The sequence below is a fragment of the Zalophus californianus genome, chromosome 2, assembly GCF_009762305.2.
Source record: "Zalophus californianus isolate mZalCal1 chromosome 2, mZalCal1.pri.v2, whole genome shotgun sequence".
Classification (NCBI taxonomy): Eukaryota; Metazoa; Chordata; class Mammalia; order Carnivora; family Otariidae; genus Zalophus; species Zalophus californianus.
Genome location: NC_045596.1, coordinates 74848541 through 74864414, shown reverse-complemented (window position 1 = coordinate 74864414; position 15874 = coordinate 74848541).

Here is a 15874-nt window from a genome sequence, read left to right as displayed (position 1 = left end):
TTAGTTTGAAATCAGTAAGTGTGATACCTCCAACCTTGTTTTTCTTCCTTATGATTGTTTTGGCTATTCAGAATCATTTGTAGTTCCATACAGATTTTAGAATTATTTGCTCTAGTTCTGTGAAAAATACCATTGGAAAATGATAGGGATTGCATTGAATTCATATATTGCTCTGGTTAGTATGGGCATTTTAACATTATTAATTCTTCCAATCCATGAGCACTGAATATGTTTTTATTAATTTGTATCCTCTTCAATTTCTTTCATCAGTGTATTATAGTTTTCAGAGTACAGGTCTTTCACCTCCTTGGTTAAATTTATTCCTAGTTATATTACTATTTTTTATACAATTGCAAATTGGAATGTTTTATTAATTTCTCCTATGGTAGCTCATTATTAGTGTATAGGGATTTCACAAATGTCTGTATATAGACTTTGTATCCTGTAACTTTACTGAATTTGTTTTTTGTTCTACAAGTTTTTGTTTTTGTTTTGGTATAGATTTTAGGATTTTCTAATATAGTATCATGTCATCTGTAGATAGAGGCAATTTTACTTCTTCCTTTTTTATCTGGATGCATTTTATTTCTTTTTCTTGTCTGGTTGCTGCAGCTAGGACTTCTAATACAATGTTGAATAAAAGTGGCAAAAGTAGGCATCATTGCCTTGTTCCTGGATTTTAAAGGAAAAGCTTTTAGTTTTTCACCATTAAGTATGATGTTAGCTGTGGGTTTTTCATATATGACCTTTATTATGTTGAGTTACAGTTCCTCTGTATCAGCTTTGTTGAAAGTTTTTCCATAAATTCCTGTTGAATTTTGTCAAATGTTTTTTTTTTTTGCATCAATTTAGATGATCATATGATTTTCATTTTTCATTTTGTTACTATGGTGTATTACATTGATTGATTTGTGGGTGTTGAACCATCCTTTGCATCCCTGGAATAAATCCCACTTGATCATGGTTGTATGATCCTCTCAAGGTGTTGTTGAATTTGGTTTACCGATATTTTATTGAGGATTTTGCAGCTATATTCATCAAGGATGTTAGCCTATATACGTATTTTTTGTGATATCTTTGTCTGGTTTTGCTATTACGGTAATGCTGGCCTCATAAAATGAGTTTGGAAACATTCTCTCTTCTTCAGTTTTTTGGAAAAGTTTCAGAAGGATAGATATTAAATCTCTGAATATTTGGTAGAATTCACCAATGAAATCATTGATCATGGACTTATGTTGTTGGGATTTTTGCCTTACTGATTCAATGTCCCTAAAAGAAAGGCTCCTGGTCTATCAATTTGGTTTACCTTTTCAAAGAATCAGCTCTTAGTTTCATCGATCTTTTCTATTGTCTTTTTAATTCCCATTTCATTTATTTCTGTTCTGACTTTTATCATTTCTTTTTTCTACTAACTTTGGGCTTTGTTCTTTTTCTTTTCCTAGTTCTAGGTGTAAAGTTAAATTATTAAATTGAATTTCTGATGTTTCTGGAGGTAGGCCTGTATTGCTCTGAACTTCCTTCTAAGAATCATTTATGTTGTATCCCATAGCTTTTTATATGTCATATTTCTGTTTTCATTTCTGTCTAGGTATTTTTTTGGGTTTTCCTCTGATTTTGTTGAGGACCCATTGGTGTTTAGTAGCATGTTTTTAATCCCCATATTTTTGTGTTTTTTTTCCAGTTTTATTCTTCTCATTGATTTTTACTTTCATAGCACTGTTGTCAGAAAAGACACTTGACATGATTTCAGTCATCTTGAATTTACTGATACTTGTTTTGTGGCTAACATGTAATGTATCCTGGAGAATGTCCCATGTGTCCTTGAGAAGAATGTGTATTCTGTTGTTTTTTAATGGAACGTTCTGTTTATGTCTATTAAGTCCATCTGGTCTAATGTGTCACTTAAGGATGATGTATCCTTCTGATTTTCTGTCTGAATGATGTATCCAATGACTTAACTTGGGTGTTAAAATCCCCTGCTATTATCATATTCCTGTCAATTTCTCCCTTTAGGTTTGTTAATATTTGCATTATATTTTTTAAATAATTATTTATTTATTTTTGGAGAAAGAGAGAGAAGAGCATGCAGGAGTGAAGTAGGGGCAGAGGGAGAGGGAGAGAGTGGGAGAGAATCTCCAGCAGACTCCCTGCTGGGCATGGAGCTAGATGTAGGGCTTGATCTCATGATCTCAGATCATGACCTGAGCCAAAACCAAGAGTCAGATGCTCAACCAACTAAGTCATCCAGGTGCCCCTGCTTTCTACATTCTGGTTCTATATTGGATGCATATATATTTGTAAATGTTATGTCTTCTTCTTGGATTGACCTCTTTATTGTTATGTAATGCTCTCCTTTGTTTTTTATTACAGTCTTTGTTTTAATGTCTATTTTGTCTGAGCTGAGTATGGCTACACCAGCTTTCTTTTTGTTTCTATTTGCCTGGAATATCTTTTTCTGTCTCTTTATTTTCAGTCTGTGTCTTTAATTCTTAGTAAGTCTCTTGTAAAGCATATATAAATGGGTCCTTTTTTTTTAACTTATCTATTCAGTCACTCTATGTCTTTTGATTGAAGAATATAATACATTTACATTTAAAGTAATGATTGATAAGTATATACTTTTTATCCTATTGTTAATTGTTTTCTGTTTTTTTTTTAATTTCTCTCTGTTTCTTTCTTCTTCTTTCTTTTTCTTTGTGGTTTGATGACTTTCTTTAGTGTTATGTTTGGGGTTCCTTTCTCTCTTTTTTTTTTTCTTTTTGTTTTTGCTTTATGTGGTTATTGGGAGATTTGCATATAATATCCTATGTATATAACCATTGGTTTTAAGTTGATAGGAACTTAAATTGGAGCACTTACCAAACTTTATATTTTTATTCCTCCTCCCCTACGTTTTATGTTTTTGATGTCATATTTTACATGTTTATTATGCATCCATTAATGAATTATTGCATTTTTCAGTAATTTTGCTGCTTTTGTCTTTTAACCTTCATATTTGCTTTATAAATGATTGATCTACTATCTTTACTATATATTTACCTTTTCCATTGAGATTTTTATTTATTTATTTTTTAAGAGATGTGGGGAGGAAGAGAGGGAGAGAGAATCTTAAGCAGGTTTCACACCCAGTGTGTATCCCAATGTGGGGCTCGATCTCACAACACTGAGATAATGACCTGAGCAGAAAACAAGAGTTGGAGGCTTAACCAACTGAGCCACCCAGATGCTGTGGGATTTTTACTTTTGTAAAATCATTATTTATCTGTGCCACTACTTTCTACCTTAAAGAAGTCACTTTAACATTTCTAGTGGGGCTGATATAGTGGCAATGAACTCCTTTATGGTTTACTTATCTGAAAAATCCTTGTTCACCTCTTCAATTCTGAATCATTGCTGAGTAGAGAATTCTTGGTTGGAAGTTTGGAAGTTTTTTCCTTTCAACACTTTGAATATGTCATACTATTCCATTTTAGTCTGCATTTTTTTTTTTTTTTTGCTGAAAAATATAGCTGATAGCTTTATGGGGTTGCCCTTGTATGTAACATTTTTTTTTCTTGCTGCTGTTAAGATTCTTTCTTTAATTTTTACCATTTTGATTATAACGTGTCTAATGTGGATCTCTTGGGGTTCTTATTTGGATCTCTCTGGGGTTCCTGACATGGATATCAGTTTCATCCAGATGAGGGAAATTTTTAGCCATTAATTTTTCAAATAAGTTTTCTGGTCTTCTCTCTCTCTTTTCCTTCTGTGACCTCTATAATGTGAATGTTGTTATAATCAATGTTGTCCTAAAAGTCCCTTTAAGTACTTTATTTTTGTAAATATGTTTTTGTTTTGCCAATACGTTTGTGTAAGTTCCATTTTTTTGTCTTCCACCTCACCAATCTGTTCTTCTGCTTCATCCAGTCTCCTGTTGACACAGAACTATAGCATGGGTGTAGGCAGAGCCCTTAGTGGGATACACTCTTCAGTGCAAACAGGTTAAAGGAAGAGTTCCAAATGGCTCCCACAGTTGCCAGTATTAGAAGTTAGAATGGGATCACAAAATGGCACTCACTGTTGTCTCTGCCCTAGAGAGAGATCCAAAAATTTCCTGCCTTTCTTGCAATGTTTTAAGGTTAATAAGTGGGTCTCCTTACCATATGGTCTAGGTGATTTTCAAACTGGTATTTTTGTGCAAGGATCCAGTGCAAGTAAATTTTTTAGTGAGCCTTGTAAAAGCAGGTTTTCTGTTACCTACAGTTTATGGGTTTTCTGGATGTAATCCCTGTTTATTTTCAAAGCCAGGCATTTTGGGAACTCATCTCTCCTGTGCAAGATCTAGAGGTTAAAATACTTGCTGTGGAGCACAGACCCCTTATTTTTCAGGAAAAAAATTACATATCTGTGAGATCCCTTTTGTTTGTGGATTGCCGTTTCCTTGGGTGGTTTTATTGGGTTTTGTTTTGTTTTTGTTCTGGCATGAGCATGTTTCTGTCTCTCTTCCCCATTTTGATGTTGTCCTTTTATCCTTTGTTGTGGGAGCTCTGTTTATTTAGTTTTCAGGTCTCTTTAGGAGGAAATCATTTTATATGTTGTTATAAGTTTTTTTGTGTCTATGGTTGGAGATGAGTTCAAGATCTTCCTACACTGCCATCTTGAACCCCCCTAGCAACATTGATTCTTGTGTGTAATGTTCTTCCTCACAAATCATACAAACATTTTGAATAGCTAAATTTACTTTCTTCATTTATTTATAAACCACATAGAGATATCATAGAATATATGTCATATTCAAATTGGGTAGAAATCTCAATTTTGTTAAGATGTCCCTATTGTATTCAAGGTAAGTTGCTACACTGTCAGATGGTGCTGTGAAGAATAATTATTTGATAACACACTCAAATTAATAGGGTCAGTTCAGAACTCACACTACCTGCTGCAATCTATTGCTCAAGATAAGAATCATTAATATTAGTAAATAACTATATTGAATCATCGAAATTACAGCTGGTCTACCATAATATGGAGTAGACCTTTAGTAGGAAGGAGAAAAGTCTTATAATAGAGACTGGACAGGACTCTTCCATTTTCTTCTAATAATCTTCAAGTTTCACTCTTTATTTATATTTCCATGTGGCTTGGAAGATAAAACCCAGATAAACTTTCTGCTTGAGAATTGTCATCCCCTATAAATAGAAATCAAGTTTGGGATCATGGAAAAGAAATCATAAAGTAGGCAACTTATATCTTCCTTCAGTCTAGACCATGAATAAAAGGAACATAAGGAAATTTCAAGGCACACATGTGGTCCCTCTTAATTAGCTGTGGAAGAAATAATTTATAGCTGAAACAAAATATGCCCAAATACATTGAGCATATCCCTGATCTATGGCTTTTACACCTATTAATATTGTGACAATGGAAGCAGGTGGATGGCACAGTTGATTGTATATGGGGGATGAAGGTCTTTTCTTTCTCTTTCTAAAATTGACTACTTACCTTGAATTATAAAGAGCAAACTTTGAACTTCAGCTTTTATCATAATTTAGGCTCTATATATGGAAATTTGAAATCTCAGAAGCAAACCAGAGGAAGAGAAATAAGTTAAATTTAGCAAGATTAAGATTTTGGAAAAATGGCTTCTAAGGATTTCTTCCATGTGGATACCATTAAAAGTCCTATCTATAGGGATGTAATAAACTCATTTGGACCTGGATCAGCAAGAATATCCATATATGTCCCATGGGACTGGGTCATAATTAAAAATTTGTGGTACTTTTAGAGCAGATATATGTAACTTAGTGTTTGATCTTCCTGAACAGAAGAATCCCCAGCAGCAATTGAGTTGGCTCTCTATTTGTTCCCTGTTAATATCTTGCATGGCTCTAGATAGACTATTTCTTAAGACTTTTCCTAATAATCTCATCTATGTTAATGAAAAAGAAAAGAAACATCAATCTATTTGTATATTCTAGGTATTATATCTTGTTTTGCTCAGTAAGACAACCACAAGAAAAGCATGTAAATAAGATTTATTTCCCCAATTAATATAAACCAGTTATGTGTATAATAAAGGAAACTTTTCTGTATTGAATGTGTGGAGATTTGGAATAAATACAACAATAGAAAGAAAAAATTCATTTCTGATTTTTAAAAAAGAGGGGAGTGAGGGAGAATTAATTGTTAAAAAAACAAATTACTACTACTGATGATGGAATGAGAAATTGATAATAGGGGTGTTGGGGAACACGATATGCCATAAGAGTTATCAACATTATCAATGTCCTTGTTATTACTGTCTAATCATTGATCATCATCCCTAATCTTATTTGAACTATAAGCAGACTTTACCATGATTCATCAGTCATTGCACCTCGACACACTGTCTTCACTTGACTTTCAGAAAATTTTCTGGATTTCTTCCTTTCAAATTGATGGCTGTTTTTCATCTCTCTTACTGCTTCTTCTTCATCTCACTGACATCTTAAAGCTGGTGGTTTCTGGCACTCAATATTGATTCTCTTTCCTCCTATAAAACTCACACTTTGGTGTTTTATCAAGTCTTATAACTTTAAATATTATCTATATGCAAACAACTCCCTAATATGAATCTCTAGCACAGACATCTCTCCAAATGGATATACACAAAATATCACAAAATAATGTTACTATTACTAAACGGTTTTTTTTAAGTTAGTATTTATTATTTGCTTGACTTTTTTTGTCTTTCTTTATTCATTAAATTTTTTCTTTTATTCAATAGTTTGGTGGGCATAAAGTTTGATCCAAACTTTATAATGAATGTTCTATAAATAAACAAAGACTTTCTTTTGAAAAAAGTGGTTTATGTAGATTTATTGCAACATTGATATATTCGAATTTATTATTTTATAGTCTTAGCTTGCATCTTCTATTGCCACATGTTTCTATGCCCTGCCATCATTGCAATATCCTCCTTTTGATTGTCAGAGTATTTTTTAATCTATTTTTGGTACTAGTTAGAATGCTACACATTCTATTTTTAATCTTTGTAGTTATTTTAGACATTTTATAATTATTTTTTAGGTCATCAAGGTCTAAGATAATCAGTATCTTTACTAGCATCCCTTAATGCAAGAACCTGAGAATATTTTAATGTCAAACACACACCTTAACATTTTTATACTGGTTTTATTATGCAGACTATTTTTTTCTTTTTGAAATCCACAGAAGAGTTAATTATATTGTTTTTATAGATTTCTCTAGATTTATGCCCTAATGTATAGCTTTCTTTCTTCTTTATTTCTTTTTTGCATCTTGGAATTTTCCTTTGGTATTATTTTCTTCTGCCCACTACTTACTTAAAAAATTTCCTTTGGTAACATTTCATTTGTAATAAAATCTCTATTTTTGTTTTTTGGCAAATGTCTTTTTTCACCTCATCCTTACAAAAGATGTTTGCCAGTATAGGGTAAAATATCATACCACTACTTTCTGACTTCCATTGTTTCTTTTAGAAAGCCAATGTCAGTATAATGTTTGTTCCATTGAAAATAATTTAACTTTTCTATGATACTATTACAATCAATTTATATGTTTTAAAAAATACTGAAATCAAAAGTGAGTTTCATAACTTTTTAAATATCCCTATATTCCTATTTTACTAATTAACTTGGTAAGTCTTCCATACATTTTTTTTTTTAAAAGTACTATCCAGGCTTCCAGCTTTTGATCTGATTGTGAAGAGCTTGGAAGTTGTTACGCCAAATCTTATAACAAGAAAATTTCTAAACAAACTGAAAATCAACAACTCTCCTTAGGTACATCAGAGACTTGAGAACACAGAGCAAACTGATGCCCTGACAACTGGAGAAACAGATGAATACAAAGATCACAGCTTACCAGGAACAGAAGCCCCTGGAGCCAGAAACTGGTAGGAAATCTTAAACTAAAATTGACAAACTTCTGGAAGCTGAATGTGTACTAGCTTGATAATTAAAAACTCCTGGGTGCCCAGTCTTAGGGGAAACACACATTTTTGTGAGTCTTATCTCTAGGACCAATAAGAGTCTTCATCATGGTGAAAGTCAGAAAAAAAACAAATACTCTTGCACACTCAAAAGCAGGGGAGGGAAAAAGTAACCATTTGATGTAAGCCCAGGGGAAAAGTAATACTTTTGAAAAATAGAGAATTTAGCTCTCCTCCTGCCCCCAAAGGAAACTACTTTGCTAGATGCCAGAGCTAGACCCATATGAGGAAAAGGAACTACCTAATTCCAGGACTTTTTGCCCTCCTATCTCTCTTGAGGGGGGTAAAAATGATGAGAAGCATTTGTGAAAGTTACAGCTCTAGGCCACAAACCTGGTAAAATACTTAGACTTAATTGTAGGATTATAGAATAATGTCCTCCCTCATAATTTACTACCACATCATTAGGACTCCTGTAAAACAGAAAATTACAGGTTTAAAAACTGCAAAATTTAGACTCTATTTAAGAATAAGCTGTTGGGGTGCCTGGGTGGCTCAGTCGTTAAGCATCTGTCTTCAGCTCAGGTCATGATTCCAGGGTCCTGGGATCGAGCCCTGCATCAAGCCCCATGCTCTGCAGGAAGCCTGCTTCTCCCTCTCTCACTCCCCCTGCTTGTGTTCTCTTTCTCACTGTGTCTTCTCTCTGTCAAATAAATAAATAAAATCTTTTAAAAAAATAAAACAATAAGCTGTTAAGGAAACTCAAATAATATAGGGGGAACAAAAATAAGGATACTAGAGAAAATTGAAAGATTAGATAAATAGGGCTAAAACAATAAATACAATATAACTCCTACAAGATAAAACTAAAGCTTCATACTAAAGGCATATTTACCTAGTTCCTTTACCCAATATATCATGTCTACTTTCAACAAATTTATAAGGCATGCTAAACAAAAAGAAAAAAAAATACAGTCTAAAAGACAAAGCAAACAAGAGAACCAGACTTGCAAGTGGCAGAAGTTCAGAAGTGCAATATAGGTAAGGTGAAATAACTATGATTAATATGCTAAGGGCTTCAAAGGAAAAATTAGTAAACCTTCAAAAACAGACAAGTAACAGAAACTCTAAGAAAGAAGCAAAAGGAAATACTAGATATTAAAAACTCTGTAACAGTAATGAAAATTGCCTTGATGGGCCAATCAGTAGATTTGATACAATTGAGGAAAGAGTCAGTGAGCTTTCTCATATGCTAATAGAAACCTCCCAAACTTTAATTTAAAGAGAAAAAAAAAGAATGGAAAAGAAATAAAGAGGTATGTAGGGCACCTGGGTGGTTCAGTCGTTAAGCATCTGCCTTTGGCTCAGGTCATGATCCCAGAGTCCTGGGATCGAGGCCCGCATTGGGCTCCTTGCTCCGCGGGAGGCCTGCTTCTCCTTCTCCCACTCCCCCTGCTTGTGTTCTCTCTCTTGCTGTGTCTCTCTCTGTCAAAAAAATAAATGAAATCTTTAAAAAAAAAAGAAATAAAGAGATATCTAAAAACTGTGGGGCAATTTCAAATGGTGTAACATGCAGAAAAACAAGAAGAGAGAAAGGAGCAAAAGAAATATTTGAAGAAATAATGGCTGAGAAGTCCCTCATATTAATGTCAGACATCAAACTATAGATACAGGAATATCAGAAAACACCAAGCAAGTTGGTGGGGCTCCTGACCAATAGAGGAAAAAGAACAAAGGTAAGAGATTCACTGGACTTCTCTTCACAAACCAGTCAAACTAGAAGAGAATGGGGTTTTAAAGTATTGAAAGAACAAAACCACCAACCTAGAATTCTGTATCCAATGAAAATATTCTTCAAAAATGAAGGAGAAATAAAGAACTTCTCAGACAACAAAAACTGAGGGTTTTCACCAACATACATGACTTGTGAGAAAGGCTCAAAGTTCTTCAGAAAGAGGAAAATAATATAGGTTAGAAACTCAGGTCTATATAAAGAGGCCAACATTAGAGAAGGAATAAATGAAGATGAAATAAACACTTTGTTTTCTTATTCTTAATTGCTCCACTTGTTTATTGTTCAAAATAATGACAATGTATCATGTGGTTATAGCTTATGGATAAATGAAATAAATGATGGAAATGCTTTAAAGAACAAGAGGGAGGAATTGGGGATAATCCATTATAATGTATCTGTACCATCCATGAAATAGTGTAGTGTTATTTGAATGTGAACTTATATAGTTGTAAATGTATAGTGCAACCTCTGGACAATCACAATAAAAAATTTAAAAAATATAATTCATAGGCTAAGAGAGAAAATGGAATTGTATAAAGTACTCAGTTAAAATCACACAAGGCAGAAAAGAGAGTGGAAGAAAAAAGGAAAAAAGAACATGGGCAACTAATAGAAAATAGTTACAAATACTATGGCTATTAATCTAAATGTATCAATAATAGTAATAAATATGAATGACAGTATACCAATTAAAAAGAGTGAAATAGTCAAAAAACAAAAAAACTCTACAAAAATCCACATTCGATATAAATACACATGTATATTAAAAATAAAGGGATGGAGAAAGATATATCATTGTGACACAAATCAAAAGGAAATAGGAGTAGCTGTATTAATTTCAGACAAAGGATACTCAGAAGAAAGAAAACAATCAGCGATAAAAAGGGCACTACATAATGATTAAGGGGTTACTTCTCTAAGAAAACATAACAATCCTTAATACGTATTTAAAAATAGATTTTCAAAATATGTAAGGCAAAACCTAATAGAACTGTAAAGAGGAACAGACAAATCCATTAACCCCCCCTCTACACCAGTAATAGATCCAGCAGGGAGAAATTCAGGAAAAATATAGCTGAAAAGAACATTATCATCAGTCAACTGGGTCTTATATGCTATATGAAACAGATATCTGATAAAAAATATATCCAAAATGTATATAAAAACACTTAAACCTTATTAATAAGAAAGCAAACAATCCAATTAAAAATAGGGAAAGATCTAAAAAAATAGGTAAAGATCTGAACAGACACATTGCTTAGGAGATAATCAATAGAAGTAAATATATTAAAAGGTGCTCACCATGATATGACATTAGAGAATTGCAAATTAAAATAATGAGGTACCACTACATACCTATTAGCATAGCTAAAATTGAAAAAAAACCAAACAAACAAAAACCTGACAATACCAAATGTGGTGAGGATGTAGAGCAACAGGAATTCTTCACTGTTAGTGGGATGCAAAAAGATACTACAACTTTGTAAGATAATTTCTTACAAAGAAATTGTAAGATAGTGGATATCTTTTGGAAGATGGTTTCTTACAAAGCTAATTATAATCTTACTATATGATACAGTAATCACACTCCTGGGTATGTACACAAATGAGTTGAAAATTTATATAAACATGAAAGCATGAATAAGAATGTGTACAGCAGCTTTCTTCATAGTTGTCAAAATTGGAAGTAACCAAGATGTCCTTCAAAGTGTGAATGGATAAACAGTGATACATCCATACAGTGGAATATTATTCAGTGATAAAAATAAATGAACTATAAAGCCGCAAAAAGACATGGAATAACCTTAAATGCATGTTGCTTAGTGAAAGAAGCCTATATGAGAAGACTACATGCTGTTTGATTCCAACTATATGACAGTCTAAAAAGGGCAAAATTATAGACAGGAAAAAAATTTAGCAGCTTCAGGGAGGGGTGAAGGATGAAAAGGAGGAACACAGGATCTTTAAGGTAATGAGTGTCTCCTGTATGACACTGTCATAATGGGTACCTGTCATTATATTTTTGTCAAAACCCATAGAATGTACAACATAGACTGAACCCAATTTAAATTTGGACTTTAGTTAAAAATAATATGTATTGGTATTATCTCACCAATAGGAAAAAAATGTAGCACACTAATGCAGGAAGTTAATAATAGTGGAAACTGGGCAGGAGGAAGAGGGAAGATATGAAGGCAATCTTTGTATTATCTGCTCAATTCCTGTAAGCCTAAACTGCTCTAAAAAATGAGGTCCATTAATATTTTTAGTGTTATCCATATATTTGATTTAAAATTTTAATTCTATTCACTGGTGGTCAGGGCAATTGGCCAATTGGCCCACCAACTACCAGAAATTGTAATGTGTGTATGTACGTTTAATATTACTATGGCTAAGAAAAATATTTAGAACTGAAGCTGACCTGCTTATAGCCAAAACTAGACAATTTCAGTGGATAAAAGGTATATGGCTAATTGCAGATTACTTTCACTGAAGAGAAAAAAAATTTCTATCATATACTTTTTCCATGTAATTGCCATAAAATGTAAAATCTTGGATAAGTCCTCTGACCCAATTATTTTTTTTGTTTTTACACAAACAATAAAATAAATTATCTTCACTATATAAAACAATTTAGAATTTGATTCTCCTTGTATATAGAAGTCTCTGGTTTTAATAGGTCATTCAATTATTATGTAGAATGGTTCTTTTGATATAGTTTTACAGCAATAAAACCAAAGAAAATATGCAGTGACCATTTCCTATTTAATGATAGTTGAGAAAAGGACTTAAACAGTCTAAAAATGGTGAGAGCTGTCTTTATATGCCTGATTTTAGGTGAGTATTATCAAGCCTCTTCCTTTAAAGAATGGTGTCATAGAAAGGACTAGTCTTGTTTGGGTATGTCTTTCATTACCTACGTTAAAGCCAGATGATTAGAAAGTGCAAAACTAAATTTCATTTTAGTGACCAATATACAATCAATTTCAATTTTACTTAAATGTGTTCCAGTGGGCTTTATAGCATACTTTTCTTCTATCTTCAAATAATTTGATATAACATGTTTTTAGTGTTTTACATGTTGTCATTCCCTTGCTGTTTTCCTCCCTTATAATAACAAACTGATGAGCTCACAGTTTTCCTGTGACCATGAACTAGAGCTGCAATCTATTCAGATAGTTAAAACTTTTTTAAAAGTTTTTATTTAAATTCCAGTTAGTTAACATACAGTGTAATATTAGTTTCAGGTATACAATTTAGTGATTCAACACTTCCATACAACACCTAGTGCTAATCACAAGTGCACTCCTTCATCCCCATCACCTGTTTAACCCAACCTCCACCCCTCCCCTCTGTTAACTGTCAGTTTGTTCTCTATAGTTAAAAGTCTCTTTCTTGCTTTACCTCCCTCCCTTTTTCTCCCTTTGCTCATTTGTTTTGTTTCTTAAATTCCACATATGTGTGAAATCACATGGCATTTTTCTTTCTCTGACTGACTTATTTGCTTAGAATACTTTCTAGCTCCATCTATGTTGTTGCAAATGGCAAGATTTCATTCATTTTTATGGCTGAGTAATATTCCATTATATATATACACACCACCTCTTCTTTATTCATTCATCAGTCGATGGACATTTGGGCTCTTTCTGTAATTTGGCTATTGTTGATGATGCTGCTGTAACATCGGAGTGCCTGCATCCCTTCAAACTGGTATTTTTTTTTTTTTTTTTTTGGCTAAATGCATAGTAGTGCAATTACCGGACTATAGGGTAGTTCTGTTTTTAACTTTTTTGGGGAATCTCCATACTGTTTTCCACAGTGACTCCACCAGTTTGTATTCCAGTTAACAGTGCAAGAGATTTCCCCTTTCTCCATATCCTTGCCAAGACCTGTTGTTTCCTGTGTTGTTGATTTTAGCCATTCTGACAGGTGTGAGGTGATATCTCACTGTAGTTTTGATTTCTATTTCCTTGAGGATCAGTGATGTTGAACATCTTTTCATGTGTCCACTAGTCATCTGTATGTACTCTGGAAAAATGCCTATTCATGACTTCTGCCCATTTTTTATTGGATTACTCATTTTGAGTGTGTGGAGTTTGATAAGTTTTTTATAGATTTTAGATACTAACCCTAATTTGGATTTGTTTTGCAAATATCTTCTCCCCTCCCATAATTTGCCTTTTAGTTTTGTTGATCATTTCTTTCACTGTGCGAAAGCTTTTTATTCTGATGAAGTACCAACAGTTAATTTTTGCTTCTGTTTCCCTTGCCTCAGGGACATATCGAGTAAGAATTTGCTATGGCTGATGTCAAAGGGTTACTGCCTGTGTTCTCCTCTATGATTTTAATGGTTTCCTGTCTCATATTTAGACTTTAATCCACTTTGAATTTATTTTTGTGTATGGTATAAGAAAGTCATCCAATTTCATTCTTTTGTATGTTGCCATCCAGTTTTCTAACACCATTTGTTGAAGAGACTGTCTTTTTCTCATTGGATATTCTTTCCTGTTTTGTTGAAGTTTACTTGACCAGAGTTGTGCATTCATTTCTGGGTTTTTTATTCTGTTCCATTGATCCATGTGTCTATTTTTGTGCCAATCTTGTGTAGCTCACTGTTGAACATTAAATAATAATATTGTTTCAGAATATTATGCCTGTAACAAAGGAGGAAAAAATATGAGGGCTAACATTGTTTTCCTCAATCCAAAAAGAATGCTTTATAATATAAAGATTTAAATTAAATTGCTAAACTTTTAACTTAATGAAATAAATATTTATATATCCTCAACATTTGATTTCATTATATTTAAACACTCTTTTATAAACCAATTCTCCTCAGCAATTGTCAAAATGTTTGAGTTTAGAACACTGTCATAATGAAGGTGCTGGATGCAAAGCAATGTTGCACACTACATTCCACTCCCCAATTATCTGGGCTATCTTTTTTTTTTATAGTAGATACTTCCATCAATTTTAATTTCATCTTGGCTGAAACACAAAAAGGTGTGAAGGCTAAGCAGATGGTTGTCACAAACAGAGGGACACAAAATTTATGGGAAACTTTCCAGTCTGGTAGTAGAAAGGGGAAGTAGTCACCAAATTCATTTTATTGTTCATGAGTATTATGTGCCAAACCTTTCTTATACCATGTGGAAAATAATCCTATTTATGAACCTAAACACCTTATAAAACATTTAACTGAATTGTCAGTATGACTGTTTGCAAGTAGCTAGTAATTGTCAGTGTACTGCAATGATTTTCTTATTAATAATAAAAGAAAAAAATATATATAACAAAATGATGAATTAGGAAATGAACAGTTTATGCTTATCTTTTATATTGTTAAGCAGTCTTTGCCTTGAACTGAATTATGGTCTATTCAAAGGAATTTTAGGAGGAAACATTTAAATTTTTGTGCTATGGTGGGTTTGGTGGGGGGAGCATTTGAGTGTTTTTCTTTTTTTCTTAGGGGGACTTGTTCCTTAATGTCAATGGATTCATACCTTGAATTCAAACTTGGTAACAAGAAGAGGAGATGAGGGAGAAAGTCTTGTATTTTTCAAGTCCAGAAAAAAAAAGTCTATAGTAAGTTTTATATTTCATGAGTTCTGAGAAATTTCACATGCTTTAGGGTAGAAGAATGTGGCCAAATTGCATTGCTTCACATATTTCTGATACTATAAATTAGGCTCAAGAAATGAAAGCTACTCAATTCTGAGATCACCTATGTTATTTTCCTTAAGTGTGTTAATTTAAGTTTAGCATACAATAAATAGAAACTTATAATATAGAACTCAGTCACAGAATGTAGGGCCACTTCAACCACAAGCTGATTATTAGGCTTCCCTGAGTATTAGTAAGGACCTCCAGACTCCTCTCTCTCTTTTCCTTTAGATAATCTTAAATGAGCAATTGCTGAGAAATAGTTTTATCTCATTTACTCTAAGGAGAGTCATGATATGAAGTAGTGATTTGGAGAGTCATGATATGAAGTAGTGATTCTTGAGGAAAATATAGGACTACAAATTAAATAAATTCACCCGAAAAGAGGAAACAATACATTTATAAACTGTGTAGCTGAATTTTTTACTAAACCGGATATAGCATTTATCTTTTTGATATTCACTGTATTGTCAATTTTCAGAGTT